Genomic DNA, 25827 nt, shown 5'->3' on the forward strand with positions numbered 1-25827 from the left:
TTGCTTGAACACTTATTTTCAGCTTCTTACTTGCCACAAAAGGAGTAATTTGTTTAATTTTACAAAATGTTACTGAAGCTGTTGGAAGTGGAGCTGCAGCCCACGTCTTCTTAATAAATGAGTGTGTGTATTCCTGGAAGGAAGTTAAAATGGGGCTGTGTTATATTTGGTACCTCCTGAAGTACTGAGGCTACTTTGAGTACAGAATGTGCTCTGAGAAAGACTAATTTGCCACTGCAGAGCTTGATGGGATGAGATTTGTCAAGTCCTTGTCTCTGCTGAAATTCACTTACGCTTTCCTCTCTCTCCTGAAGATATTTTAGGGTTCTATCTCTCAATTGAAGGGCCATAAAAACAAGTCAAAAAGCCTGAAACCAGAATTCAATTCCAAGCAATGAATATGCTTCTTATAATGTAGAAATACTGAAGTCAAGCACCCGTGGAAGCAACAGGTGGAGATGTTCCTGACCTGTTTTCCTGAGTGTGCTCATGCTCCTGCTAGCACCAGGGTTTGGATTACTGGGCCATTGGAGCATCAGCAGGGTGGGTTTTGACTTCTCTCCAAGGATACCATCTCTGATGGCAGGTGGTGGCTTCCTGCAGGAGGCAAGAAGAAGAAAGATTCAGTAAAATCTGAAGATTTTACTGTTTTCTGTTCATTTACAAATTCATGCTGTTTCATTAGCTGGCTGAAAGGGTCTGGTGGTGTAATTCTACAGGGAAAGGTGGGATGTACCAGCATTCCCTAAAAAAACCTCAGTTGTTTTACTGGATTCAATGTTTTCTGCCTCCTGCTTTCTCCCCCAGAGTGTTTTTTGAGTGAATGTAAACTAATACAGGATCAGTGGTTAGAAACCATGAAAAAATATTTAATGTAAACCTTTCGGTACTGGGTTGATTAAAATAAACAACTGTTCCGAGGAGCTGGTCCTGCTTTGGGAACAGTAGGGTTTCTGTTCCTCCCTATAATGCATAAAGCATGTGGAGTGCCTCGAGAGCTTTTTTTGGGTGCTGCACTTCATTTTGAGGGATTTCATTTTCAGTTCTCGGAGCTTTTGTGTCAGCTGGGAAGGGAGGATGTAGGAGTAACATGTAAAACTCGGGCTAAAACCTGTATAGTCCCAAATCCTGACAAATAGCTGGTAAACAAGTATTTAAATGAAAGCTTGGACTTTGTTTTCTCCCCCTGGGAAGGTGGGAAGGCTTTGGTCTTCTTGCCAGCTCTGGTGTCCCTTCCCTCTCCTCGTACCCTGCGGCTCCAGCGCTCCTCCTTTTTTTGCCTGCATTTCTTACATGTCCCATTTCTCCTTCTGCTCCAGTGGAGGTGAAGACCACTCTGAGCTGGGAAGGGCTGTGTTTTCTTCCAGCAGGTTTTCCACAGAGCCTCACGGGTGTTTCTCTCTCTCTTTCTCTCTGTCCTTGCTGCTGCAGAGCTCTGGAATGCTGTGAAGACTCCCTGCCCAGGCACACTCCTCTCCGGATTATCTCCATCCCAAGGAAGCTCGTATCCAAGAGGTACCAATTCATCCTGTCTTTGTGCCCTTCAGTTTTAGCTGCTCCTCCCAAAACCCTTTCCCTGCTCCCTCCAGACAGGAAAGCCTTGGACGCTGTGCAGATTGCAGCTGTTGCTGTTTGATACTCTTCTTTCACTTTGCTACAGAAGCACTTTACATTTTCAAATGAGAAGTGATTTCTGGGTCAAGAAATGCCTAAGCTGAAGCTCCAGCAACACTCAGTGCCTGGTGTGTTTTATTGTGTTGATTTAGAAAGTTAATAAACATCAGGTCTTCAGCAGCCTGAGTAAAACACACAGTGCTTATGTGCTGCTCCTGTAAAGAATTGTGAGAGGGGTTCTTTTTTACTGTTTATTAGTCTTAATATCTTCCTAGTAAATAATACATTTTTGTTTTATATTAAAAAGGAGACTTGTGTTCATTAGCTGGGTCAAAATCCCTGGGTTGGCACAGACACCATTCCTGATATAAACTTCTGTCATTTGCCTGGAGACAGGCAAATTGTTTTCTAATAGTTTCTATTTCTTGGGAGAAGAAAGCTGGAAACAATGTTTTCAGATAGAAACTTTGCAGTGTCATTTGGTTGGACCAGTTTCTGTCTTAACTCCTTATTTTGGTTTATAGAGCCCAGCATGATGAGACCTGAGCAGGTCAAGCCTTTTGAGCATGTACATATATTTTTATATACATGTGTATTTTATATTGATATATATGTGTAAGAGAATTTAGGATGTTGTAACAATGGGACAACATGATCTGCAGGAGCTGTGAAACAGGAACATATCCCCTCAGGAAATCCCTCTGGAAAGTATGCTGGGAAAATGTCCCTGTGTGCCTGCCCTTCAAATTTCCCTTAGGGATTCACACTTTCCTGCAGGGCAGAGAAGACACAGGGGAGGCTGAAGTGTCTGTCTGACCCCATCCAGCTGTTCTTGTACAAGAATATGGAAAAGTCAGGCTTGACTCTATGGTTTTTTTTCCATTTTATATGTTTTGCTGCTCTCTTAATGACATGAACTTTAAATGTCAGCTGCTCTTGGGTCTGCTGCGCTGTGTTGGGATCAAACCTTTGGGCACACTCTGACCCTTATCCTCACAATAATTTAGCACTCCAGCCCTGCTTTGGGAAAGGTTCCCTAAATCAATGCCTCCTTTATAGATACAGACAATATCTGGGTATTTCTTCCTCTCCTGCCACTCCAGCTTAGGTGGGATGGGACAGAAAATGCCAAGGATTTCAGAAAAGCTTTTCCTTGTTTGAGGCAACAACAGTGATTCCCTGTCCATCTCCTGCTTCCCCTTTTCCCCTCTTCATGCTAGAAAAAAGGATAAATGAAAAAAAAAGAGAGAGACTTTGAAGCTGCTCCTATCCCTTTTTTTTTGGTGTATGGTTTCCCCCATTTAGGCTGTGCAGCTTTTTTGGGGTCTGAGAAGCAAAAATCCGGAGCTGTGGAAGGGGAGAGGCAAAGCCAAGGGTGGGTTTGGTGGGTGGTGAGACGGGAGAAGGGACACAAAGTAAGGCTGGAACTGATGGGTGGGAGATCCAGGGAACCAGACTGGGTTTCAAGTGGGAATATGTGGAGTGTTTGCTTTGCATAAGAAAGCTCCTGCTCCAAGGACTCCTGGTCCAATCCAGCTCCAGATTAAGAAATTTGAAGCTCAAGAGTGGATTTGTTGGAGCCTGTGGAGATGTGGCTGTCCAAGCTGATCGAGGTTGCTCTCCTGGCTGTGATTGCCCTGCTGGGGATCTCCAGCAAATATTTACTGCTGGGTGACTTTATCTTGGGTTGAACCCCTCCCTGTTAGACTCAGTGTTCATTCAGGAATCAAAAGGTGGAGGAAATTGAGTTTAACTTGAATGTGTGAGTGCTCCATGTTTTAGCTTACTTAGGTTGGTTCCTGCTTGGGAAATACCCCACTCCCCCACATCCCAATTGAAATTCCAGCAATTAAATAGTTAAACACGGTGTGTCTGTAAAATCCATGTGTTTCTATAAATACCTCTCTTATCTCTGTAATGGTTTGGTTTGATGTAAATATTTTTAAATGTGCTTTTACATTAGGCTGGTTTTTATCCAGTGTGTGCGAGTGGAATTTGGAACTGGGCCTGGACTTTATACTTCTGCTCCTTAACGTTTCTGAACTCATGTGGAAAATTTCTGGACTTTAAGTCTCCTGAGCATTTCTGCCAGTTTGCTGGGGTCTTCACTGGGCTGGGAATGCACTGAATCCAGAGCTGAAGTGGAGCATTTTGCCAGCAGCTCTTGGACACTTTGATGTTGTTGGGAACATCATTTAGTGAATTTTTTTAGAGCAGGAGCTAATCCTTTTGTTCACAGATCTGAAGTTTTCCTGCATTGCCAGGTCTGTTTTGGAGAACAGAATTCCTTTCAGAGAACATGTGATATGGAAAATGATTTCTGTCAAGCCAAGTCGTGTGCTGCATCCAGCTCTGGGGCCCCCAACATCAGCAGGACGTGGAGCTGCTGGAGAGAGCCCAGAGGAGGCCCCGGAGCTGCTCCAGGGCTGGAGCCAGGCTGGGAGAGCTGGGGGTGCTCACCTGGAGAGGAGAAGGCTCCAGGGAGAGCTCAGAGCCCTTGCAGAGCCTGAAGGGGCTCCAGGAGAGCTGGAGAGGGACTGGGGACAAGGCATGGAGGGACAGGACACAGGGAATGGCTTCCCGTTGCTGGACAGGGCTGGATGGGATATTGGGAAGAAACTGTGGCAAAAGCATTTTAAAAGGGGATTTTTTAGAGGAGTGGATCTGACTCAGAGAAGTATTTGCAAGAGTGTTACCTAGGATGACATGCTGGGTCATTAATCTTTATAAATTCACCACCTTATACAAGGAGGCAGTCTCCCTATGTGATCTATTCCAGCGTATTCAGGTACATCATAGAATCCCCAAGTGGTTTGGGTTGGAAGGGACCTCAAAGGCCATCCAGTGCCACCAGGACACCTTCCACTAACCCAGGTTGCTCCAACCTGGCCTGGAATAATCCCAGGGATGGGGCAGCCACAGCTTCTCAGGGCTTCTCCAGCCTCACAGGGAAGGATTTCTTCCTAAGATCCAGTCTAAACCTCTCTGTCAATTTGAGAGAAGGCTTCACTCCCCCTTGTCCTGTCACTCCAGGCCCATGTCTGTCTCCATCTTTCCCTTCAGGTTCCCTTCAGGTCCTGGAAGGTCACAATTAGGTCACTCCAAAGCTTCTCTTTTCCAGGCTGAACACTCCCAATTCTCCCAGCAGAGCTGCTCCATCCCCCTGATCACCTTGGTGCCTTGTCTGGATCTGTTCCAGCAGCTCAGCAGCAGCAGTGTGCTCTGTTCAAGGGCTCTGTGGCTGAGGTGAGCTTATGGGAAACACCCTCCCTGTCCCCCCCACCTTTCCACAGTGCCTTCCTGCAGTGTTCTCCACATTCCTGCCCTCACAAAAGCCGTGCTGGAAGCAGGGGCCTTTCTCTCAGATGTATAATTCAGCCCCTCTTCCCAGCGTGCCTGCCTTGTTTGTGTTGATGAATGAATGTTCCCTGTGTACAGCCTGCAGATTACTCTGCTCCTGGACTGCAGTCCTGCTCAATGTACCTGGTTCTGATTAAGTGCATTTGAATTTGGGAGTGTGCTTAATGAGCTACACCTTTCACAGATTCTTTTGTTAATTCAGAAAAGCTGCCTGCTCTGATTTATGGCGCCAAAAGGGGTAAACTGCCATTAAAAGCATTAATTAGTCTTGGTTGACTGCACAAAGAATAGACTTGGTGTGAGCCAGTTTTTGATTTAGCCCTTTGATTTTTGCCTAAGCTTGTTAGAGGGTCTGTATCTCTGGCTGTCTCATGCTGGATTGTATAATTGGAATTTTGCGTGAAATTCTTGGGCTGAAGGAGCAAGAGCCAATTATAATCAATAAAATTGTAAGGCAATTGGGCAGAACTTTGCAGATAGTTTAATACAGAAATGTTCCTTTTTAACATGTGGAAGTGATAACTTGGGATTGTCAGGAAGGATATGCTCAGGGTTTGCTGTGAGCCCTGGGCACCGTTGGTAAACCTCAGGAAAGAAAATATTCTCAGGAGCCTTGGATCTGCCCATTGTGCAGTGCTTCAGCTGCATGTGAATCCCAGAATCCCAGAATGGCTGGGCTTGGAAGGGACACAAAGGTCATCCAGTCCAACCTCACTGCTCAAGCAGGATCCCCAAGAGCAGGTAACCCAGGATTGTGTCCACCAGGATTGTGGGTTTTGACTATCCCCAGGGAAGGAGAATCCACACCCCTCTGGGCAGCCTGTCCTAGTGCATGGTCACCTCACAGGAAAGTTCTTCCTCTTCCTCTCCTTCAGGTGGAACTTCCTTCATTCCAGTTTCTTCCCACTGCCACTGCTCCTGCTGTACCACCCAGCAGAGCCAGGTGGTAGCACTGGTGGTTTTTTCTTTCCCTCTGCATCTTTATCCATTTTCTACAGGCTAATTGGAAAAAAACCAAAAAGCCCTAAACGCTGGAACATTGTCTGTGTTGTATCCTTGGAAATCCTATATTATACTGATGAGTGTATTTCAGTGTCTGGTAATTCCTGTGCTTCTCAATTCTGGCCATCAATTCTCCACACAAAAGTTTGAAAATTAATTGAAATGCAAATCATAGCCTAAGCTTTCTTTCCAATAGACTTTCCATAATTATGCTTGACTGCAAAAAAACAATTCCATTGCTATAATTTTGGTAATTGCCTCTGGTCTGTTTGAGAATTAAGATTTCCCTCTGTCTGTATAAAGTTTCCTTCTCTCTTAGATATTATCACATTAACTGCTCCATAAAAAGAAGGTTGGATTGGGCTTCCATCCCAACTTGTCCTTAAGGAGCCAATAGTTGGATCCTCCAGCTCTGCCATAATTTCCTGGCAGAACTAGAAGGTTCCTTCTCCCTTCCTTCTTCCTGGAGAAATGATAGTGGTACTGTAGGACTTTGGAGTATTGAGCTGGAAATATCCTCTGGATATTCAGGGAGATGGGAACTGCCTTTAAAACACATTTTTAGCAAAAACTGGTTCCTAACAGCAGCACAGCTCTGAAATGACAAATGTCTTTAGAGGCATGGAGGTATTTAAGAGCTGTATTCCCTTCCCTGAACACATCCAAGTCCTTGGGGCAGTGAGTTTCCAGCATCTGCCATGTTTGGCAGATGGATTTTTGGGAAAGAGTGAAAGCCTTCGAGCTGCTGTTTAGTTTTTCACTCTCAGTCAGCACATCGTTGGAGAGAAGTCCATCATGTTGGAAGCACTGGAACAGCCAGGGAGGTGTGAGCTCCCCATCTCTTCACAGCCAAGCCTGGGCTTGCTTATTCCCATCTCCCACAAATGTTCCCAGCTTTGTCTCTCCATTATTTGTTTTCCTTTCCCATTGAAGGAAGTGGTTCTTTCCAGTATGAGAAGCATTAAATTGACTTAAATGCTTTGTTTGCCAAAGTAGCTCTTTGAAGTGGATCTTTCAAGTTTCTTATGTGATCTGGGGTTTGATGAGACACATTTTAACCCAGCAATCTCATAGTGAGGAAGGAAGGGAGGGTGGAAGGAAGAGAAGGAACCTTCTAGTTCTGCCAGTTTTGATCCTAACTCTCAGGGTTTTCCACATTCTCTTTTAACACTTGACTTGTGCTGGAGCATCCAGACGTCGCGGGGTGATCCGTGGGATCAGCAGGATCTCACTGGTCAGCTTTTCCAAGCATGTCTGCAGCATTAAGTCTCAAACTGGAAAGGTAATCCCCTCAGGAGGCTTGACCTACTCTTCAAATTACTTTCTCCTGTTCTTTTGAGGCGTTGGCTTTTATTCGGATGGTTTTTTCCTCCTCATCAAGGCATCTCGTTTAATTGCTGTGACTGCCAGGCAGAAACCTCACTCTCACTCTTACAGACCTCCTTTTCTTCAGCTCCTTCATAATAAAGTGGTTTTTGGAGCAGGGCCAGGCCTTTAGCCCAAAGTGTCTTCTGGTTTCATATCAAACAAGGGACAGCACAGCCAGATTGCTTCCCTAATCCCTCTTCCCAAAGACAAAGGTGTCAGCACTGTCTAGACATTGGTGTTCCATGTGCTCATTCAAGGCTGAGGGTTCCCCCCTCTCTCCTTTTCATCCCACATAATTGTCCTCAAAGCCTCTTAATCTGCCATTGCTCAGTGGGTGAAATCCCCCATACAATTTGGGATGGATGTGTCCAGTTTGGGAGTAGGCGGTCTGTGCCCCTTTGGAGCAGTCAGGAAAACAGGATGAGTGGGTTCTTGCTGCTGTACAGAGCAAGCAATTAAAATCTCTTTTTTCCCCATATTCATGCTGTATCCAGGAGATATTACATAGCAGCTGTTCTTAAACTTTTATATTTCTTTTATGGTTATTTAATGTTTTTCTTTGGGTCGACATTTTGCAGCTTTTCCATGGGGGAGTGGGTCCTTACAAGCTACAGATTTGGAGTAGGAAAAGTAACAATTCAGCTGGCTTCCTGGTCCTTTGAAATTTTCCTTCTACTGATGGCAGGTTTTGACCTCTTCTTTCTTTGGAAGTGTTCTGCTGGGAAGTTTAGCTAATGGGAGATCATTAGGATCCTGTTTAGCCTTGGATGTGGTCTGGTTGTTTAATGGAGAGGTTAGGTACAAAAAATTAGGAAAACTAAAGACAAGTTGACAGCAGAGCAAAATCACAAATTCTTTCTGCCCAAAGTTCTTTCTCATTTTGGAGTTCCTTACAACCCTTTTGGGGAAGAAATTTTCCCTGGGAGCAGAGCCTGACCCCCCCCCCAGCTGCCCCCTCCTGTCAGGACACTGTGGCTGATAATTCCTTGGCACTTCAGCGTGCTCCTTGTGCCTGTCTGTCAGTCTTTCTGCCTGTCACAGCTGGCAACAAGGAGAATCGTTGTGTTTTGTGTGTTCTATACAGCTGAGTGTGTCATTTGAAGTTAAAAATAAGACATCTTTAATGTCGAGATTGCAAAGCTCAAAAAGCAGAATGGGACTGGAAGTCAGTAACTGCACTTTCAGTTTGTTCTATATTTATGTGTGGCCTTATCAGCAGGATTTCTGTCCAGGATTCTCTCCCTAAAAGTCATTCATCCATGGAATGTGTCTTGGACTGAGGGCTATGGCAACTGGGGGATAATTAATTACTTATAACTTGTGAGGCCACCTAAAAATGAAGTTCCTTGTTTCTTCTCTAGGCTCTTCTCTGAGTTCAGCCTGGTCTAGTGGAAGGTGTCCCTGTTCGTGGAAAGGGATGGGAATGAGATGGGCTTTAAGGCCCCTTCCAACCCAAACCACTGTGGGATTCTGTGGAAACAAGGAGCACTCTGCATTTGTGGAGCTGCTGTTGCCTTGTCTTTGGGTAGGTCGGGTTTGAAAGGTGTTTCTTCAGCAAAAGTGCCTGGAAAAGAGCTGATTATTCATCAGAAGTTACCAATAAAGGGGTTTGTTCTTGTTCCCAGGTACTGCTTGAGGATTATTTTGCCAGTTCATTAAAGCTTGGATAGGGGTTTACGAGCTGATAGCTTTGGTTCCCCTGGTGGACTCGGGCTGCAGCCCCTAAATATTTTGCATTTAATGCTGAAATAAAGTGGGATTTTGGAATGAGAAGGCAATTCTCCTGTTAGTTTAGAAAGGATTACAGGCAGAGAGTTTGCAGGCTGGGGACAGTAATTGGGTGTAGCTGTGCTGTATGGGAAGACCACAGCAGCTTATTCACCATTACTGCTCCCTCCATTTCTGCTCTTCTTGGGGTGGAGCAATGACCCCAGAATGTCACAGCCCACCCTCGGGCTGCCTTCCCCCAGCTGCCACAGTGCAGGAATGGCAGCTTCCCATCCCCATGGTGCTGCTGGCCTGCCAGAGCATCTCCCTGCAGTTCAGTTGGGAATCATTGCTCCATTTGTCACGTGCAGCTCCAGCCTGGCTGGAGAGCCTTCAGCGGAATTCACGGCGCTCTGCCAAGGTGCTGCATTGTTGTCAGAGCCCCTGAGCTGATAAAACCCATCCTGACTGCACAGTATTGCATCCCTGGCATTGCAGTCCTGCATGTGAGCTCACTAACGAGCCTAGGAATTTGTTGGGTTTAGCCCTGGGGATTACGGAGTGGGTGTGGGTGTTCTAAACTGTTAATCCATATATTTTACTGTGTGAAAAATTCATTTTCCTGAGGGTTATTTGGCACTGCAAGTGCATCAGCAGGATCTCTGTAATGCAATCAGAATATCTTCTACACAAGAGGAAACGTGTATTCTTTTTCCTCAAACAAAAAGACAACTTGCTTTACGAGGAAAAAAAAATTCCTTTCGCAACCTAAAATAATTCATTGGGGAAAAAGAAAGCTTTTTGTTTTATGAAGGTTTTGTGTCTGCAGGATCCCAGCTGAGTGCCATGTAGGAATTAAGTAGTGCTAGTGTTGATTTAAAAAAAAAAATCGGAATTCCTTGGACATGGGAGGTTATCAGTCAAATACTGCTTAGAGAAATTGTTGTAACGTGCTGCCTTCAACACCTCACCAAGGCACAGGGATGGGCAGTAATGTGAGCAGAGTGGGCAGTGTAAGATCATCACTTTTCTTCTGATAATTTAACTGAATTATCAGCTGATAGTAGGAGTATCTGTTGGTAAAATGAGAGGAGAAAATCATCCTTACACTTACATTGTCCTTGTTCTCATCCCCCTGTTCCAGAGCTTGCTGCCAGTGCAGGGAGAGCATTGCAGGATTCCCTGTGGCTCTGCCTTCCCCTGTGTGTGTTTTTATAGAGTTCCTCCTCTTGTCTGCTCCTTTGATTCTGCTTTTTCCTCAGAAGGCCACACACAGAGCTGAGCCTTCAGTTCTCATCACCATTGTCATCTTTTGTGCCATTTTCTTTATCTTTTTCCAGTCCCACCTGTGAAAGAGGTGTGGTTTAAAAAAAGAAAACCCCAATGCCAGGTTTATGATCCCGTTTTTGTGTTGCACTGCTGTGGCTCACAAATGAGGGTCGGCCTCAGAACAGACACAAATGAGTTTTAGTGGCTCTTGAATGTTTTTGCAGGCTGATGAATTTAAAGCAGAGGGAATTAAAATGTAAAGGTGCATCTGGGAAAGGGTGTCCTACATCTGCTCCATGGGGCCCAGCAATGGCACCAGAGGAAAGGGCAGGAACTGAAGCCCAGGAAGTTCCACCTGGACAGGAGGGAGAACTTCTGCCAGGGACACCTTCCACTATCCCAGGTTGCTCCAAGCCCTGTCCAGCCTGGCCTTGGACACTGCCAGGGATCCAGGGGTAGTCACAGCTGCTCTGGGCACCTGTGCCAGAGAGGAATTCCTTCCCAATATCCAGCCTATCCCTGCCCTCTGGCAATGGGAGGCTGTTGCCCCTTGTCCTGTCCTTCCATCCCTTGTCCCAAGTCCCTCTCCAGCTCTCTTGGAGCCTCTTTAGGCACTGGAGTTAAAAAAAAGAAATGCAGCATTTAATGCATTTTTTAATCATGTGGCAATTTCATTTTCATTGCATGGATACAAATATTACAGCATTCAATCAAGCATTTCAGAAGCTCCATTATAAGTGATTTTTGGCTAGCCAAAAATTGCCTCTAGGGGATCTTTCTAAAGCATCAGTCACTGCAATAGGAGCAGGATTTATTATTTTATTCAGCACACACATGTTACCTTGCATGTCTCAGCAGATGATTTCACTCTCTGCACTTCTCTCAGGGCTCTCTGAATCTCCCAACTTAATTATGACTATTATGAATAATTTAATCTCCACAAACATTGCTTTGTCTCTTCTGTCACTTTCCCAGTTTCCACTGCTGGTCCCTGTAAAGGCTCTGGGAGCACCTTGCTGTCACCCTTTTGGAAGTCTGAAAATCCCATGTTTAATACAGGCTGTTTCCTATTGCTTAACTACTCCCTAATCCATAACATTCCCTTTTCCTATTGTCCTATAACTTTAATTTTTTAATAGTGTCTCACTGGGGCTTTTGTAAGCAGCTTTTTGAGGTGGTTTATTCCCCAGTCCTGGACTCTTTAGCCACAATTGAAGGATTTGGGCTGAGTTATTTTGCTTCCCATGCTGTGTCTGTTTATCTGAATGAGGGCACTGCAGCATTCCAGCCACTTTGCTTCATGGGAGAGGAGACATTGGCTAATTCCATGATAATCCTTAGGACACTTGTTAAAGATAAGGACAAGTCTTGTGCTGTTACACAGTGAGAGATTTGAATGTGATAAAGGATTTTCAAACACATCATGGACAGGACATTCTGAGTTTCCCCTGACTTTTAAAGTAAACAATATTTTATTGACTTTTGTATATATTTGCTTTCTCTTCCCTCATGGAGTTTTCTGGAAATTCCCAATCCTTCCCAATCCATTCCAGACTTGGAATAAACACGGAGCAGATCTGTATGTGCTATTTTTACTTTCTAACTTGTTTAAGGTGTTCTGTAGTTTTGTTTAAGTTCTTCTTGGTTTGGATTTTGACTCATTTGCTTCCCAGTATTTTGTTTTCCACTGAGCATCCTCCTCCCTGATCTCCCGTTCCCCCATTTTTTAGAGATTCTCTCCCATTCCTCAAGCAGACCACAGGCAGAGTCTGATGCCTTTAATTCTCCCACCTTTGGACTCTTCTTACATGAAATGATCCATATTTTAAATCCTCCTGTGAACAGATGCAAATTTCTATGTCACCCTACTCACTTCAGAGAACACTGGCTTTTTCCCTGTCCCAAATAAGATTTTATTCTTGGCAGGGAAGAGCTGAAGTGCTGTTTGTTTGCAGAATTTCCGGATGACTGACAGCATGCTCAGCCCTCAGAGTCCTCATGGTAAACACAGCTCTTGCTATTGGAAAAACACGTCAGAAATCCCCAAATAAAGCAGGGAATGTACAGTATTCCCAAGTTAGGAACACCACGTGGGGCTTTTGGTGGCAGTTTGTTTGATTCTGAGATGTAGAAGAAGTGGAATCTTTCAGATACGTTCAGGGAGAGCCAGAACAGTTTTTTTTTCTTTTTCCTACTCATCCGGAAACACTTAGGAATGAGCAATTCCACCTCTTTGTCTTGTTGATGGCTGTTTTCTCCTGGTATAAGGAAATACTTTCCACTTGTATTAGATCATTATCTCACAGGGATGTGGAGCAGATTTCCATTTGCTGTTCTTGGCTGGGAAGGGCATCATGAGAGAAATCTGCGGGAAGCTGGGGAAGAAACCTGAGAATATGAAGTGCCTTAAGCTGCTTGACTGTGTGTTCTGACTTGGCCTGAAAATTCCTCTTTTTTGGGGTGCCTGTGGTGAGAATAAGTGAGGAATGCACTGTGCCACTGATAGGGGTCCTGCTGTATTGTTATTTTTATTTGGGGCTGGCAAAGCCTCTTGGTGCCAGTTGGATGCTGAACCCCAGGATGTTGGGATGCCTTTTGTAACTCTACCAGTGCTAAATCCCTCTCCCACAATAATTCCCAGCTCTTTCACCTGTGCTTCAGGAAGCCTTTGAAAAAGGGAGTTGTCAGGTCAGATTGTCTTTCTTTAATAACTAGAAATCCCCTGGAATTTCTTGGTAAATACCCTGTAGGATATGTTCCTGGTATAGGTACCCAGCCAATTCTGGCCTTGGAATAGCTCAGAAGCCTTAAGTAAATATGTTCTTGGAATTACATTTTAAAGTTGGTTTTCATCTTTAACTGGTTTTGAAGTAAAAACCTAATTATGAATATTAAATTCAGGTTAAAGAATCCAATTTTCTTCTAGTTCTGCATTAAATGAGCTGCCAGAACTCACCTGGTGGTGACAGGTTGGGAAGGAATATTCTCTGAGGTAGCCTCACTAAACTACAGATTCTAGCCTGAAACTGTACTTTAAACATTAATTTGCATAGAATGGAGGTCCTGTCTTTAAAAAAAAAAAAATTTAATTACCTCTCCCCCAGTTGGCCCTATCTATGATGAGACTGCAGCGGAAAAGTAGAATTCATGCTTTGGAAAAAGGGGTGTTTGCCAGATTCTCATCTGAACTCTAAAGAGCAGCTTTGGCTTTGAAATGAGCCATGAGTTCACGGTGCCCTTCTATGGATGAGTGAATGAAAGATGGATTTGGGCAGTGCTGTCTGTTTTTCTGGTCCTTTGTGTGACGTGGGCAGTGCTGGACATAAAATCCAGTGGAAAATTCCCCCATGTGTTTTGTGTTGCTGGAAGTTCAGGTTGTGCTGCTTGATTGGGAAGGGGACATTGAAACACATGTTGGCAGCAGTTAAAAGGGACAGTGTTTACTGGTCATCCCAGCTGGTCTCATCCCAGGAAACATCAGCTGTTTATGCTGCTCAAACCACTGGAGCACTTCTGGAATAGGGGAGCTCTTGCAGCTGTCCCAAACTGGTACCTCAGTGAAGCACAAAGAAGCTTTACCCTGTCCAAGGTGCCTTGGATATGATGTAGAAATCTGCCAGGCAGAGTGAATTCCAACAAAGCCACGGCAGCCACGAGCCCCTTCCCAAATTGTAGCTGATTTCTGAGCCAGGGAACTCCTACGTGGTGCAGTTGGCTGATTGAGTATGTTTTGGTCTTGTTCTGCTGCTCTGAACCAAGATCACTGTGAAGAGAATGAGAATTAATTGTAGCAGCACTGGATTAATTGTACCCTGGAGTTCCTGCCCTCAGAGTTGCTAAAACTTTGTCTGGATTAGCTCAGGAGCAGTGCAACAGTCAAGTGGTCCCAAAGGCCCATATGTGGAAAAACTTTGGGATTTTGAATAAAAAATGAAAAGGAAATAGACACACACAGCATATAAATACCCAACATGCATCTTTTCTGCAATCATTAAATACCTTGAAAAGATCCCTTCCAAAACAAATCTGTGCATGATTCTGTGATCCTGATGGTGAGGAATGGTCAACTCTGCTGTAAATTACAAAATCTGATGGAAGCTGCATTGGTGCAATCTGATTGACCATCTTAGACTCTGCTGCCTGAAAAATTTCATCCCTCTATTCCAAGGCTCCTGAAAGCAGTTACTCTGGAACCATTTAGTTGTGACATGACCTGGCTTGTCTCAAAATGACACTTTGCAAGAAGTTAACAGAGCCATCTGTTTTCTCATACTCTGGTTGCTCATTGAGCCCAGACAACTCCATGGATCCAAGGAAAGCAGGGAGCCAGAGGGGCCAAGTGTTGAGGGGCTGTTCTGAGGCTGTCGGTGTGGGTTGAGACTCCATGGCTCAATATCCCATCCAGCCCTGCCCAGCAGTGGGAGCCATTCCCTGTGTCCTGTCCCTCCATGCCTTGTCCCCAGTCCTTCTCCAGCTCTCTCCTGGAGCCCCTTCAGGCCCTGGAGGGGCTCTGAGCTCTCCCTGGAGCCTTCTCCTCTCCAGGTGAGCACCCCCAGCTCTCCCAGCCTGGCTCCAGCCCTGGAGCAGCTCTGTGACCTCTTCCTATCATTTAGGAATAGAATATTTCTTTCTTTTTCAAGGCAGATCTCTGTAATTGCCTTTGTGTTTTGCTTTAGGTTTATGGATATTTTAATGTGGTTCCAATGCTGTGAACAAGAACTTTTGACTTGCTTATCTGTGAATTTGCACTGGTTATTGACAGAGGTGAGAAAAGGAAAGTAAATCACACTTATCCTAATAGAGGGTGGATTTTAACCAGATACTGGGAACAAATTCTTTCCTGTGAAGGTGGGCAGGCCCTGGCACAGGCTGCCCAGAGCAGCTGTGGCTGCCCCTGGATCCCTGGAAGTGTCCAAGGCCAGGTGCGACAGGGCTTGGAGCACCCTGGGACAGTGGAAAGCATCCCTGCCATGGCAGAGGTGGCACTGGATGATCTTTAAGGTGCCTTCCAACCTAAAGTCTGGGGCTCTGTATCTTTCCTTGCCCTCTTGCTGTGTCCAAACCTGGCAGTGTGTTCGTAGCATCTTTGAGTGAAATACCTGCTCTTGGCATGGTGCTGCTGATCCAGCCAGCCAAAAGTTATGGAAGACTGGAGCTGGAAAAATGATTCCTTGTTCTGCAAGTTCAGGGATCCATAATGATTCATCTTCAGGCTGTTTGCAGCTGAGGGAGCAGAGCAAGACCCAGCAGTTGCTGATGGGGAGAGCAGGGGAGCTGCCAAGGCACAGGCAGTGGCATTCCCTAGATTCCCTGGCTGGAAGGCTTTCCTCAGCCTCCCTGCTGAAGAGAAAAAAAGTTTTTAGATGCTTGAAGGTCCTGTTCCCTGCATCTCTCCTGACTTCCTCTCAACCAGACCTGGGACTTTATCTATAATGTCACCTTCAGGTCTGTAGCTTCCAGTTAAACCAGTGCTTGTGCTTCACAGAGATCCATATTCCTGATTTATTGCATAGGTTTTCCCCAATAAAGGAGTCATGGAATAGTTTAGAAATCTGGACAAATTTAATTCTTTGGAGCAGCTTTGGATTAACTTGAATCCTCTGTTAGTTGATGTCTTTGGATTGATTGGGGGTGGCTCTGTTGGAAGATATACAGACCCATATGAAGTCTCCAACTTACGTCAGGAATATGTAGGTTATGTGGGATATGGACCAGTAGATCACCTCATTAACCCAGTCACCCCAAAATCCTGGCCAGGAGGGAGCCAAACCCACCCCAGCTGCAGCACAGCTTCAGCCCTCTCCTGGGACATGGGATGTGGGCACAGACATCACAGCAGGGCAGGGTGAGATGTGTGATTGCCCCAGGGCTGATGCTGAGAAAGAGGTGACATGCAGCCGTAATTAACAGCCTCTTAATTGAGTGATTTGCCCAGGCTGTGTAGGATACAAAGGGGATGTGTGAACACCCAGCCAAGGGTGTTTTGAGCTTTGCAGGAAACGATCCGAGGTCGTGGGCAGAAGCTGCTGGAGCAGCTGTGAGCCTCTTTTTTTGGGGAATGTTGAGAGTTCCCAAACCTTTCCAGGGCTGCACATACTCACTGTTCTCATCACCCCTGGGAAAGTAAACCCCAGAGTTCCTGCTGCTCATCTGAAGCCCTGCTTTGTTTTTTGAGCAAACACTGCACAGCCTTAAAAAGCCCAACAGAACAGGATGCTTTTTTTTTTTTTTGCTAGTGAAAGCAAGTGTTAAGGACTGGATTACAAGATGGGAAATGGAGTTGTATTTTTATGGGGGTCTTTTGTAATTGCAGGATTATGTCTAACAAAGATCCTCTTCAGCTACACCAGTATTTCATTCCCTTTGGATGCTGGTGACCCCAGGGCTTTTCTTACCACGTTAAACTCTCTGAGATGGAGTTTTTCACTCTATATTCAAGATGGAATTTCCCTTTTCTGCTTCTTAGTATTTTGTTAACCTATTTTAGGAATGATTTCTCTGGATTTATACCAAATATAGCAGCCATGACTCAGCCTCTGTTCCTGGTTTTGGACTCAGAGATGCACTTGCTGCTTTTGCATTCCCTCTGCCTCTGTAATTTCCCCCTCTAAATTTCTAATCTGGTCCCCCTGCACTCCTCCAGGAGCTTCCTTCAGTTTACATGGCTTTCCTATTGATCTCAGGATTTTCAGGATTTTTACAGTATTTTATAAATGGGCAGCAGCAGAAGAATTCAGCACAGGGGATAGGACAAGACTGGAATGCTTTCAAACTGAAGAAGGATGAATTTAGATTACATATTGGGGATGAATTCCTGTCTGTGAGGGTGGGGAGGCCCTGGCACAGGTGCCCAGAGCAGCTGTGTCTGCCCCTGGATCCCTGGAAGTGTCCAAGGCCAGGCTGGATGGGGCTTGGAGCAGCCTGGGGCAGTGGAAGGCTGTCCATGGCAGGATGGGGAACTGGATGGTTTTTAAGGTCTCTTCCAACCCAAAGTCTGGGGTTCCATAATGCACCATATCCAGGCTGTCAGACTGTCACAAAGCCCTCAGCTGGCATTTTAATGTACAAGTGACAGATCTGGAGCTGCAGTGTTCCTCTGCAGCTCTGGGGAGATCCTGTTCCTGCACGTGGCACCTGTGGAGCAGAGTTCCTTGGAAGCTTCCTCCCCAGCACGTGCTGTCCTCTGCTGGGGCCGTGGTGGGGCTGTGGCCTGGCTGGAATCAGTCACCCATGGCACACATTGTCCAGGAGGCCAGGCTGCACACAGCGGGGTGCAGAAGGCTGGAGAGGCACAGGAAGCTTGGCAGGGATGCCAGCTGCGAGTTCCAAGGTGGTTCAGGGGTTGATGAGGATTTTTTTGAGTGCCCTTTTAATTGCTGGTAATTGGCAGCACAGCCTGAGCAGTTCTGTCTCGGGTTCAGTTCTCTGTTTGCCTGCTCTGATGTCTGCAGAAGATTTGCAGGATCAGGTGGCAGCAGTGAATTGCAAATCAGGAGGATTAGCATTTGTATCAAATATGCTCCAGCAGAAGGAGATTACAAGTCCTGGGTCAGCAAGAGCTCAGGAGTGTAGCTATGGAGCTGTGGTGGGGATGGGAATTCTGCTCCGTTCCTTCCTCAAGGCTGCCTTGACAGATCATAGAATCATGGAATATCCTGAGCTGGAAAGAACCCACGAGCATCAAAATCCTACTGCTGGTCCTGCACAGACCCCCCAACAACCCCACCCTGTGCATCCCTGAGTGTTGTCCAAACACTCCTGGAGCTCTGGCAGCCTCGGGGCCATGCCCATCCCAGTGCTCCATCTGGGTGAAGAACCTTTTGCTAATAATAATACTTTGCTTCTGCCAGCATGTTGTGTTCTCCTGTGAAAATGCAGAATAAAATCCCTCCAAAATGGTGTTCCTGTCCTTCAGTGTCAGACCTCCCTTTCTCTTTCCAGCCAGTGGACAGGTATTTTACATCAGGTAAAAGACCAGGAGAGGAGCAGGCACACATTTCATGTTTTTAGAGCTGCTTTTAGTGTTGGCTGAGCTGAACAAAGGAGGGATATGAGAACATCAATGGCAGCTTCACCTCAGCTCATCCACACCGAGCTGGAAACACCTGTGGGCTCGTGTTCATTTAAAAACTAAAAGTGGGAGCAGGGGGAGCCTGGGCTTCCTCTGCCAGGGGCTCAAACACCCACAGAACACACAGAAGAGCTGCTGCCTGTGGCAAACAGGCTGCCTGAGGGGGAAATGAAAAGTGCCACCCTAAAAGCCTTTGTAATTACATTTCCATAGCCCTCAGCCACACTGGGAGGACAAATCTGACACTGTTGTGCTGATACCGAAATCTGGGCACAGCTGGGTTTTAATTTCCAGAGAAAACAGAGAGGTGTGAAGTGCATCTTCCTCTCCTTGTTTTATGTACCTTCCATCTTCCTTTGGCGTTGCACTAAGGGTGTTCTGCACATTTAGGGATGCTGGTGGGATGGCACAGCCCCAGTAATGCCAGCGAGGGACACCTGTGCCCTGGGAAATTGATGTGGAAATACTTTATGGAGTATCATTCACTGTGCTCTGATTCTAAATGCAGGCACCATTGTGTTTAAATTCACGTAGGTAAAGAAATGAAAATATAAATTACAAATGTGATTACAGGCATATTATTAATTGAAAGGGAATAAGCAGATCATTCTATAGTTATTGAAAGAAGTCAATTTGGGAAAAGCATATAGAGAAAGGGGGGACCTTAGGGAAGGGTCTTGCTGTGTAACATTTGTTCTTTCTGAAGTGTGTATTCCCAGGCTCTCCAGATTGTAGAGGTCGTGGCTACTCTCATAATTTGCCCTCCTTTTCTTTTCCTCAAGGACATTTTTTTCACTCCTGTTGCCTGGCAATTCCTGTGAAGATTGCCCAGGCCCTGCCCTGGGCTTCCCCTGTGTTCCCTGTGCTGGTCACATTGTCCAATATCTTAGGACTGCACTTCCAGAGGATGCACATCCAGTCTGGTTTCTCTCCTACCCACAGTGTGTGCTGCCTACTGGGCTGCCTGTTATATATTTAATTCCTTCTAGATCCCCTGTTAGTTCTTCCTTGCTGTTGAAATAATCTTTTAAAGCTGAATTAATCATTGAACAGAAACCAGGAACTCAGTTGCTGTTGTTTATAAGGAAATGAAAAACATGCCACCAGTATTTCACAAAACATCTTCTGGGAATACTGAGTTTGTTTTCCAGGCATGGAAAAAAAACTTGTGACTTCATTAAAAAATAGAGAGAATCTTACCAAAATTAGTCCCTTACCAGACTGGGGGTTTTATCACAGTTATTATCAATTTGGGCATTGTCAGAGGACAGAGAAATCTGGAGAAAGGAAATCTGTCTCTTGAGTAGGTGATGTGCACCTGTTGTATGATTGATAGAGTTCATTTAAGATGAAGATTGAATTGTTAGGGAGAAATGATGGCATAAAAAAGCCTTATTATGTGCAGAGATGAGGCTTATCAGCATGAAAAGAAATGTGTCACAAATTGGTTGCAAATCAAAGGCCTGATTTTTTTCCTTCTTTTTCAAAAAGGCACAAATAAGGGTGTGCACTGTAAATCATGGAATTGCTGTGTAATGTGTGATGGGATCTTTTGTGCAATATAAAAAGGCTTTTTCTCTGTAGAGTTTATAATATGAAGCTGTGAGGCTACAGACAGCTCTGTGTGCTTAAACCAGGTGGGTTTATTCTGGCTACACCTGAGTGTCTTGTAAAATCAACACTGAATTCTAAGAATAATTAAATTATCAGTCATAGGTACAGACATGGAATTGCTAAACTTGGAAACAGCCTCTGAGGACATTGAGTCCAAATGTTCCCCTGGCACTGCACCAAGAGAGCTGGACAAGGGATGGAGGGACAGGACACAGGGAGCGGCTTCCCACTGCCAGAGGGCAGGGTTAGGTGGGATATTGGGAAGGAATTGTTCCCTGGGAGGGTGGGCAAGCCCTGGCACAGGTGCCCAGAGAGGCTGGGGCTGCCCCTGGATCCCTGGCAGTGCCCAAGGCCAGGTTGGACAGGGCATGGAGCCACCTGGGCTAGTGGAAGGTGTCCCTGCTCATGGAGTGGGTGGGACTGGAGGATTTTCAAGGTGGCTCCCAACCCAAACCATTCTGTGATTTTGTGGTTGTTTAACCTACACAGATGCTGGAGCCCTTTTCAAGTGGCTCCTCAGCTCCTTGACCTTGCAGCCAGGAGGGGTCAGTCTGAGATGAGTACAGATGTTCACATGGGAAGGACGATATTTGCTTGGCTGTTTCAGACTAATCTTTTCCTTTTAAATATTTCCAAGACACTTCCAGGACTTTTTAAACTGTTGTTTTTTTTTTTTTTACTGTCAGCACTCACTGTTATTTTAAATAAGAAGGGAATGGCTGATCTGTAATTTCTGCCATGCCATTCATTCTCCAAACCAGTTTCATCCCCCTGATGGAAAACAAGGAAGCAAAGCTGGGGTTTTCCAGCCATCATAGGCTGGGGATTTAGTGGTTCTTTTTTTCCTGACATAAACTGCAAGCTGTGAGTTCCTTCAAACTTCTCTTCCCACTCTTTAGTTTGGGAAGGTATGTCCAGAAGTCTGTGAAAAGTGTCAGTTGTTGATTTGCTGTGGCCTTTCAGCCCTTTCCTTTGTGCTGCTGCAAAAGCATTCCTGGTTTTGGCCTCCTGGGCTGGGTGTATTCACTAGAAACCTGAACAAGTGTTTAGGTGAATAAAAGCACTTCAAAATCTTCTGTGATGGCAGGCTGGAAAATTCTTGGCTTTTCCAGGGGTTGTGAAATATGAATATGCTAATTGAGTGCATATTGCATGTGCTAGGGATCATGCCATACGTGCACTGATTGCTGGCTGCTGTCCCTCATACCGTGTCTGCCACTAACCTCTGGTAATTCCTGTATGGAATGTTTGACTTGTGTTTGAGGCCTGGGACAGCTTTACAGACATCTGTAGCTTTCATTTAAAGATTTCCATTATGGTCATCTGTGTAAGCTTGCTTTCTGTTGTGCTGGTTATGTGTTGTTCTACTGTGCTCTGCCTATGATTGTTATGATTTTCTTAATTTCTTAATTTGAGTTCTGGTTGTTCATCACTTGGCAGCTTTCCCCCAAAACGTCACCAACTTCTTTTGCTTGTTTTTCAAGTGGTACTGAGTTGCCCTGGATATTTTATGGGGTTTGGTGGGGCACATCAAGCCCAGCATAAATCTGGATCCTGTTTTTCTCCTTCCATGTAGCTTGGTTTCCAAATGGAGTGAGGGAATGCCACTGTCTGCCTGTCCTATGGATGGGAAAGACTTTGAGGCTCCTGGGCTTGTTAACACAGAGCTTCTTGCCAGCACGAAATTACAAAAAGGCTATGATAAACAAACTTCTTGCCAAAGTTCCCTTCCTGCTGACAGACTTAGCCTGGGCCCTCCTTCATCTTCCCTGGTACTACTTTGTTTCAGAACGAAGATTCCAAAATATTTAAGGAAGAAGGGTCTATTAGGGAGGATGGATCTCCTCTGTTTGCACTGTTCATTATCCTGTTTCCCAGTCTCTAAACCCATCTGGGTCCATCCATCAGCATGAGCAGAGGAAGAGGACAGGGAGAGATTTGCTTTCCTGCCTGATGGGAAAGTGAGGCTGGAGCTGCTCCTCAACCCTGCCTTAGGTTTCCAGTCTTGACCAGAGAAGAAATCCCAGAAGTGACCAGAAAACAGGACCTGGGTGAAGATTGTTAGAGAGCAATGAGGAACAACCATGGCTGGAAGTGACAAATTACAGCCAAACCCTGCAGCACAGTGGATTTGACCAAATAAAGCCCAGGGAAGGCTGATCCATCTGTTACTAAAAGGATATCTCTGCCCTCATCTGATTTTAATTCCAGGAATATTGTATTGCTGATGTGCCAGCTTTGTACACTGTGACTGACTCCCAGACAAATTTAGATGTTTATCCTACTGCAATCCATGAGAAGGAGTCATGTTTTCAATATTTGGCATGTGGCTTCAAAGGGATTCTCCCATCTTGGGGGGAGTAATTATAAAAATGGAGGGAGGGTAATTAGTGGTAGTGGTTAGAAATTTTGGAGCAAAACATAAATTAAAGCTTGTCTTTGAGGATAATGTGATGGAAAGTGGGTTATTACACCTGAATCTTGGTCCATCAGTATGATCTGGTTTACCCTAGAATCATGGAATCATTTAGGTTGGAGAAGCCCTCTGAGACCACTGAGTCCAACCGTGAACCCAGGCCTAGGCCACCACTGAACACTTCCAGGGATGGTTATTCCACCTATTCCAATGCTCCCAGTGAGCCCACCCTTGAACCCCTTGCTCTCCTGCATCTTCTCTGCATCTGTAAAACAAAGCCAAAGAGGTGATCAATTATTTCATATTTTTAAAGAGCTTGGAAGGGGGTAAGATTATATTTATTAGTGTAAGAAATTGTCTTTTCATGAATTTTACTTTTGTGTCTGGTTGTTCTGTCTGACTCCTGCAGTGCAGCTTCTCTTGGGAAAAGGAGCAGTGGTTGGCTGGGAGAAAGGTCTGAAGCAGCTCGAGAAGGCTCAGATAAGAAAGGTTACTAAGAATATTTTGTTTTGTTTTTTGCAATGCCTGGGTGATGTTGTGGGATGAGTGTTTATAATCCAGGCTTTTCCTGGTGGCCAACCCAAATCTCCCAAGGCAGTGCTTGTGGAAAGGAAGGAGCAGAGAGAAGTGTCTTCAAGCTGTGTGTTCCAAGAAGCCTTTTCAGCAGAACATAATGAAGTAGGATAGGAAGACAAAAGAATGGAGATAATCAGCTGGAGGAAGCCGTGGCTCAGTCAGACAGCACTGAGTACAAGAGTACAGCAGGGTTCATCTCCAAAGGGAAAGTCAGCAAGGCCTCAAGTTAGAGAAATTAATAAGAATATATCAAGGAAGTCGTTTGAGAACTGCTGAGAATGGTTTGGGACTCACTGGGGCAGATATGTTAGATCTTTTAAAAAATACATGTATTTATTGGTTACCTGCTGGTGAAACCCATCAGACTTGCAGATAAAAGGCTGGGAATTTGCAGCACAGAATTCATCTGCATTAAGACATTTTCTTCTCTGGAAACAAGCTAATATAACCCCAGCTGTGACAGAATCTTTTGGTTTTTCTCATTCTGAAATTTCTTGTGGGGGTGCTGGTTCAAGGCCAGGTTGAATGGGGTTTGGAATAACCTGGTCTGGTGGAAGTTGTCCCTGCCCATGGCAGGGACTTGGAACTGGAAGAACTTTAAGGTTCCTCCCAATCCAAACCAGTCTGTGAGTGCATGATTCAATCACTTCTCATTTATTTAGGCTCAGGGGGGTGTTTGTGTAAGCTCTGCCTAATTCATATAGGCTAACACCATGTGCAGGTATTTTGCCACCCACATTCAGGTTCACCTGGGCAACAAGTGATCCCATCTTCCTAATCCTTTTCAGGGAGGACAGGGATTTCCTCTATAATATTTCACTATGCAGTCTATAATATTAAATTGAATTAATAACTGAATTATCCTTTTTTTTCATCCTCTAGCTTTTAAGCAGATTGTAAACTTCAGCAAACGAAAGGTCGAGATTTTTCCTGCCTCAGCATTTATTTTTTGGGCAGTCTGAGGTCAGCAAATTCCAAAGTCAAGAGCTGCTTTGTGCTTATAAATTATCCATTTAATTTTTCCCACAATGAAGACAAAAGGGCTTGTTGCTGTTAGAGATGTCAGGCTTTTCTTGATTGGAAAAGCCTGATTATTTCATTCTTCATCTCAGAGGAAACAGCAGGTGATGAGAATGTGGCTCCCTGGGGTTTTGTCTCCCAGGACACTCTCCTGTGTCTCCTCAGTGAAGACCTGAGTGCTCCTGTCCTGGTTTGGAAGTGGATCTGACAGAAGATGCTGTAGGACTGTAAATTTTTGGGAGCTGGGGGAGTTCACCTGGAGAGGAGAAGGCAGCCTGGGATAGTGGGAGGTGTCCCTGCCCACGGCAGGGTTTGGAGCTGGATGATCTTTAAGGTCTTTCCCACCCAAACCAGTCTGGGTTTCCATGTGTCAACCTGATGTGTTCACATTTTATTTACATGTATATAAAATATAAAATGCTGTTACATGTCTATAACAAGTTCAATATTTTGTTTCACATGTGAGATGTTCAATCAACGCTTAAGGTGTCTAAAAAAAAAGAATAAATTAAAGAAGGAGCTGCTCATTGTGGAAACGAATTTCTGAGCTTGTGCCCACTGTCCCAGACTTTTTTGGGGAAAGGTGGGATATACCCTTGTAACTTGCCTAAATTAACCTTTACCAGATGAATTGGAAGGTAATTTAATTATTGTTTGGTGGATCCCAAGTGAGGGTCCAGCTTCAAACGACTTAAGGGAAAAATTGTCAGAAAATTAGTGGAATTTGCATGGAGTGTAAGGTCAGGAGGCCTTTTCATGTTCAAGGAGACTTTGGCTGAATATTATTAGCATGCAATTTGTATAAAATTCATTTAAAGAGGTGATGTGCAGGTCAAGGAAGAAAAGTATCTCTTTTCTTTGTTCGTACTCTCTCATGTTGGTTCTGTGCCACCTGATGTGAAATAAATTACTTTTGGCACATAGAGAAAATAGTACCCTCTCTCCAGAGTGTAAGGAGTGGGGCTCTCAAAAGGCATTGCATCCCAGTGGCACAAAAACCAAGGCAATGGGAGTTTAAAGGGAAAATCACCTTGACACAAGAAATGACTTGAAAGAAAATGGAAAAATGTCTGTTGTTCAGAACAGCTCCTTTTTCCATTGTTTACTCTTTTCTTTTCTATTCAGAGCTTCTATTTAATTTTTGGAGAGCCTGAAAGAGTCACCTGTCCATGCCACTGTTTTAAAAACCCTGCAAAATATATTTATTTCTCTGTAAAGATTTCATTCCTTTGTTCTGAAAAGATAATGATAATAACTTCATTAACTTCCTGGATTTTCCATGCCTCCTTTATTCTTTTAGCTTTTATATTGGGCCAGAGGTTGGACTTGATGATCTTGAAGATCTTTTCCAACCACAGTGATGGGGCTTGCAAACCCCCCTGTGGAGATGGAGGGATCTGGGCACAGTGTTTCCAAAGGCACCAAGCAAACCAGTGATGGTGGAGAACAGAGGCATGAGATGTTCCTGGTGTCCTGTGTCTGTAGGAGTTTGGAGATGTGGTGATTCCTGATTCCCAGGGGTGAGGGACACACTCGTAGAATCACAGAGTCATTAAGGTTGGGAAAGCCCTCCAGGGTTGGGAAAGCCCTCCAGGGTTGGGAAAGCCCTCCAGGGCTGGAAAAGCCCTCCAGGGCTGGAAAAGCCCTCCAAGGTTGGGAAAGCCCCCCCAAGGCTGGAAAAGCCCTCCAAGGTCATGGAGTCCAACCATTCCCCAGCTCTGCCCAGGCCACAGTGACCCATTCCCACCCTCCCTTGTGGCTCTGTTTGCCCTTCACGTGGAGCACTTCCCTGGTGTGATGGGAGCCTGTC

At 45.0% G+C, this 25827-nt stretch overlaps 1 protein-coding gene across 9 annotated transcripts in view; it reads left to right on the top strand.

Moving 5' to 3' along the window:
• FAM168A (family with sequence similarity 168 member A) overlaps positions 1–25827 on the top strand; it is a 130843-nt gene that overhangs the window by 37612 nt on the left and 67404 nt on the right. For 5 of the 9 annotated variants that reach the window (XR_009489832.1, XR_009489834.1, XR_009489838.1 and 2 more), the window contains exon 2: positions 1432–1515. The exons of the other annotated variants lie outside the window; for them this stretch is intronic. The gene's annotated coding sequence lies outside the window, so the exon portion shown is untranslated. The remainder of the gene's footprint in view (positions 1–1431; positions 1516–25827) is intronic. 9 annotated transcript variants of the gene reach the window in all.

Source organism: Haemorhous mexicanus, chromosome 2 (genome assembly GCF_027477595.1).
Source record: "Haemorhous mexicanus isolate bHaeMex1 chromosome 2, bHaeMex1.pri, whole genome shotgun sequence".
NCBI classification, from domain to species: domain Eukaryota; kingdom Metazoa; phylum Chordata; class Aves; order Passeriformes; family Fringillidae; genus Haemorhous; species Haemorhous mexicanus.